The sequence below is a fragment of the Ptychodera flava genome, assembly GCF_041260155.1.
Source record: "Ptychodera flava strain L36383 chromosome 23 unlocalized genomic scaffold, AS_Pfla_20210202 Scaffold_23__1_contigs__length_28996876_pilon, whole genome shotgun sequence".
NCBI lineage: Eukaryota > Metazoa > Hemichordata > Enteropneusta > Ptychoderidae > Ptychodera > Ptychodera flava.
Window position 1 is genome coordinate 12,956,512 of NW_027248277.1, and position 6,002 is coordinate 12,962,513.

Here is a 6,002-nt window from a genome sequence, read left to right on the forward strand (position 1 = left end):
TTTCAGTCTGATGATAGTCTTTTGGTCGGTAGATCGCATAGTTGACTCTGAACACGTTTATCTGTCTGTCTGTCGGTAGATTTCTTTCACAAACATGCACACATTCGCTTCCCTTGCTTCCCTCTCTGTCTGTCTGTCTGCATGCTCTCTCTCTCTCTCTCTCTCTCTCTCTCTCTCTCTCTCTCTCTCTCTCCCTCTCTCTCTCTCTTTCTCTCTCTCTCTCTCTCTCTCTCTCTCTCTCTCTCTCTCAGTTCCTTACATTGGATAACTTTTACTTTATGTACGGTTTTCGACGGTACTAATTTATACAAATGACACCATCTTGGAATATCATATACGGAGGTGTGTTCATTGTGTTTGCGTGCGATTGAGTTCACCTCTCCTTCAGAGTCTGGACACACTTGACGTCCGCTATTATGGCGATCGTGGCTGAAATGACTATACTGTCAGCTAGTAGATTCTTATTTGATGATAGTGAACAGTTACAGAGGTACTGTAGTACATTTTCTCTTCATTTCTAGTGAGCAAATTACATCTTCGTAGAGTTTTATTTAGGGATGTTCTTTCTGCAATTCAGTATTTTTTTTAAAAAACATGATCCAGATGATCTTTTGTTGAACTTTGAAACATCACACCTGGAGGTGCAACTGAGCATCGTTGAAATCGTGACATCGTCGAGTGCTATCGATCGATACTGCTCACCATAGCTGGTTACATCGTGACACACAAAATCTGTGCGAATGTTATTGAACGGGGATATCTCTGTGCCTCATGTAATTATTTGTTACAGTTGAACGGTACTCCGAACCACAAGTGAGTACATGGATGGCAATGACGGCGACTTGACATGGAAACAGTCGCCCTTGTCTTCCGATCACTTTTCACTTTCATCGATGCAACGTTTGCTGCGCTGACCGATAGTGGTTTACCCTAAGTCAAAGACCGCTAAACAAACACAAACAACGGTACCGCTTATAGGAAATCAGCCTCTATCAATAATTGCTGTGGATACGGTAAATTCATGCCAAAAACATGAGTATAGTGTTTGAAGCTTTATCTGTACAATTTTGTGTTCGCCGGTACAGCTGAAACCACAAGACTGATTCCCCCTGTCATGCACCCTTATACCTGCAGGAGGCCTACAGCCGGTAAACGCACAGTCCTGCTATACAGAGCTAGTAAAAACTGCAGAATATTTTTGTATGGACGAAGTTCTTTGTCTCACCGTTGTTTCGTTTGGACGTGAAAAAATATAAGTTTGTCTCGCCGTATTGAAATACTATCGTACGGTGTATTCACGTAGTCATGACCAGAGGACCGGGCATACACAACATGCAGTACTGGCGTTCACTACACAGCATACGTGTCAGTCCGCATAGTATATTACTTCGATCTCGCGATCACCTCAACACTAGCGTGACAGTCTGCTGAAGTTAATTATTCTTTCATTTTACTCCGTTTTGATATTTCTAAGTCCGTAGGCAAGTCTACATGGAGATAGAAACGAGAGGAAAACAATTTCGTGCTCATTAATAGAGTCAAAATTCTGACTGAAATATTAGCCCATACCTGACCCAATATTCGTTAGCAGCGCAGCTAGAAATGGAAATGGGTCAAGGAACGAGAATAAGGCAACAGGTCACAGTGAGAGAGACTGTGAATTAATAGGTACTATCATCGGCGAACGGCTCTGCGATTGTTGCAGCTTCAATACATTTGAAATGCCCTCTCGAAAAATGTTCTATTTGCAACAAAGAACGGTATATCAAAGAACAGGATTGGTTGTCATGTTCTGCATGCAAAGCTGACAGTCAAAATGCAACTTCAGCTAACGGCATGTCATTCATAGCAGGCGAATCCGAGTTAATGGTGATGGACATTTATTCTTTCTCGCGATGGTTTCATGTATCGTGTCTAAAACCGGGATGGGATATATACCTGGTCACCCATTCTTTCAGTATCTTTCAGCATGTCAAACAATTTAAATAGTTTCTCGTATCAAACAAAATTCACGAAATTGGCCGACTTTGTCCCTTTAAGCTCTTGGAGATATAAAAACTTTCACCGCTCAGGTTTTAGAAAATAAACAATGTAATCCCCCATATAGTTAACACAGGAATGGTGGCCATTTTGAATTTCAAATATTGCAAAATGTCGGGTAATTTGTTCGCTAGTTCCAAACTTTGAGTAGTGACCCCCGATTTTTATCGTTGTTTGGTAAGAGAACGGTTGAAAGTTGCATTGCGGAAAGTTTGATCAAAAGTATAAGTCTCTTACTTTCAAGGCGCATACCACCTTAATCATGGCGTTTACAACGGGTGGCGCTAACAATATCATTCACTTTCAACGATATCCCTTCAACGATTGGAATTTTGAGCAGCTTTGGGTAGAGACGAGACACAGGATCACGACACTTTGGAGGTAATAATGATGTGGTATACAACAGCTCAGCTAAACCGAGATTATGCACATGATATTTTCTCAACTAATTGCACAAAAGGTTTCGTCTCATCGAGTCGGGGGGGGGGGGGGGTCTCATCACAGAGTATGTTACAATGCAATGGTGACAGGACTCAAAGCTGAACTGTAGCTATTTGAACAGAGACTGCAGTTTGCTGAATATCATCTGCAATAACGCCGTTTTGTCATGATGTTAGATCAAGAATTTCTTGTAAAAGGCATGCAACAAGGGGATGTTAGGCCTTTTAAAAAATTCTTTGTTTGCCGTCCTTGGATTTTTGAAAAACCTACCAGCCAGTCAGGCAAAAAAAACAAAAACACAGACAACTAATAAGAGTATTAACAGAAGCTCATATTTTATTTGGTTTCTTTTGGAAAAAATAATGTTTTTATTTGTGATAGTGTTAATATTGTGTTTTGTTTCTTAATTTTCTCTGAAAATCTACCAGCACGTGGACGGCAAACAAAGGTTTATATTTTGAAAGCGCTTTATGCAAAGAACGGCTACTGTATGTGACAAATTTCAATGCAGCACCGCGAGGGGCGACATAGAGGTCAGTCACTTAATCTCCCTTCTGTTTGGTTTGGCAAGGACAAACAGAAACCCAGCCATGTACCTTAAAATGTGTCACTGGTAATCTCGCATAACAGCGGAGAGTGTTTACATGACCGACAAAGTGCGAGTGCGTTGTTATAAATGTGCCGAGTTTGTAATTTCGCTCACAGTGCCGCATTCAAGAGGCGATGTCCACATTTGTTACCCAGCAATTATAGCGCTGTAGTATAATGAGTATATGACACTTCTTTACAGCAGCATGTTCACTGCCAGAAAAGTAGTGTGTTAGTAAAGAAATCCGTATAATCCCCAGATGCCAACGCTGAACCTTTATCGCACAATTCGGGAGGGGGAGGGGAGTGCCTATTCGTGATTTGCATGCGGTGCGCCTAATAAATATTTGGGCCGACTCGCAGCGATTTCGAAGCTGTTATCCAATTGGTTGGCAGAATCTTACCGTTATAGTGAAATAATACAAATAACTCCTAAGTTGCTGTGAATAGTGACAATCGACCATCAGATATAACCTTGCAAACACGCTGCGAGTCAGCCGAAATATTTGCCTGGCTACCCACTCAGCAAATATGTGGGGATGTTCACATATATCTTGCACTCTTTGTGGTAAACATCGCATTTCGTAAACTAAGACGGTTAAAATTAATAGTCACATGCCAAGCTTAAGCATCAAGTTCATATTGATATTGGATTGTTACTCATCACGTTAAGGGAAATTCCGACATGGCGTCAGTCGTGCAAAGGAGTCAAGGATCAAAAGTCAACATGTACCATACAGATTCACATTCTGAGCACAGTCTGGTTCCCTGACCCATTTCTACCGCTGGCTGCGCTGCTAACGAAAATAGGGTCAGGTATAGGCTAATGTTTCAGTCAGAATTTTGACTGCATATTAATCATGAGCACAGTCACGTGACAAGGTAATCTGATCAGCACATCTGTAGTGGTAAGCTCAGAAATTAGAAGACGAAACATCGGACGTTGAAGTTGTTTGCACGGCTTAAATTTTAAGTCTCCGACTTTGTATTTCTATGATGGCATTTAGTGATGAAATGACGATTATCGTCTATATTTTTTTCTCAGACGTGACCTGGTGACCATGGTGACCTTTGGCATGTACGGCAATGACTCAAAAATAAATGATTTTTCGTTTTTCATTCAATGTCGACATAGGATGCTTGGTTCGGGAAACTATGGAGGTAAAATGACTCCATGGGCATACGAAATCTAAATTCGAAGGTAGCTCCAAGTTGAAATAAATTCAACGCAATCACTGCACTCGTACTATTGACCAATGATAGCCATGCTTACAATAGCCCATACCTGACCCTATTTTCGTTAGCAGCGCAGCCAGTGGTAAAATGGGTCATGGAACTAGACTAATTCTGAGCAGAGGCGGCGCTCTTACCCGACTGATGCAACTGTCTCAACATGCCAAGACATTGGTAATTTACAATCCCTATTTGGACACATTGGTAATATACAGTGACTGTGATTCTACGTGAAATAAAGTACAATGTATGAGACCATGTCATTAGATCTGCATTTCTGATGATAATATGGCGAATATTTTTCGATCTACAGTGAATGTATCTAGAGATACACTTAGTGATAAGACTATGAGGATAGTGAAAGAAATACCTTTTTCAAAACTCTTATTCAAACTCATTCAAAACTATTATTTTTCGTTGCTTCTCTCTCTCTCTCTCTCTCTCTCTCTCTCTCTCTCTCTCTCTCTCTCTCTCTCTCTCTCTCTCTCTCTCTCTCTCTCTCTCTCTCTCTCAAAATCAAACTCCATGATAAGTCGTGGTCACACGTGGCTCAAAGAGCGATGAGGAGCAGTAACGCAGTAATGCCACCGTATAAACTGAACGACAAAATGAATTCAATGCCAAATAGAAAGTGTCTCCAACATTTTATTGCCACTAATATGATAGCCGTTGAGAAGTATCGACCGGGGTCCTACGAGTGGTCAAAGATGAAAAATAAGACTTGGGAACGAAAACTGTTTAAACTGTTGGTTCCCTTTGCGATAATCCATACATTTACACCACATGAAAATGAAATGAATGAAATTTTGGGTGAAAGTTCATATGTTGAGCAAGTTTGAGAAAATGTTGTGTGAAATCTTGGACGACGTTGTGACAAATGGAAAGAGACAAAAAATATATAGGAATAACTGTATATTTCGAACTCGTTTTAAAACGGTGTTGCTATTCCGCGCTTAAATGACTTTAACCATTGACAGTAGTGATTAACCCACTCGATTCATAAAGACGGAGAGACAGAAACAGACAGAGCGGCAGAGGGGAAGTAATATAAGTACGGAAATGTTTTGAAGATGTCACTGATACATCATAAATTGTTATGGGAAGTACGTCGACACAATCATGATCGACTGCATTCTGTCGTGGGTATTCTTGTCAGTCGACGTGAAAGTGGTATTCCATAGTACTCTGATTGGAAGCACCTAAATATTTCACTATCAGCCTTGCCATCGATCATTAAACAATTTGCCATTCGAGGAGGCAGCCCTCAGTTCTCTTATTACGTGCTTTAAATATCAATACAATCTGCACTGCGGACAGTAGTTTTGAGTAGTTGAAATTTTCATCGGTAAATAATGATTGTATAATACACAGCGCCGCCAGTGTTCATATTCCGGAACGAGATAGCTGATCACGGAGGTCAGTGTTAAACCTCTCCTTTTTTTCAGTTCAACAAACGGAGACAGTGTTGTCTTACGCCAAAATCACAAAAGTGCCATCAGAGAGCGTACGGTGACTTTGATTCCACCCTTTTTTTGTGGGCGCGACTCAAGATTGTGTTTGCAAGGTAGAAAATGACCTAATTTTTTGTTAAACATTTAATACATTATCCGTTCGCGTCCCTCTATGTGACAAACTTCCTTGACTCTTTAAATACTATCCGTGTTGCTTACGGCCTCCACTAGGAATTGAGCCTATGTCAA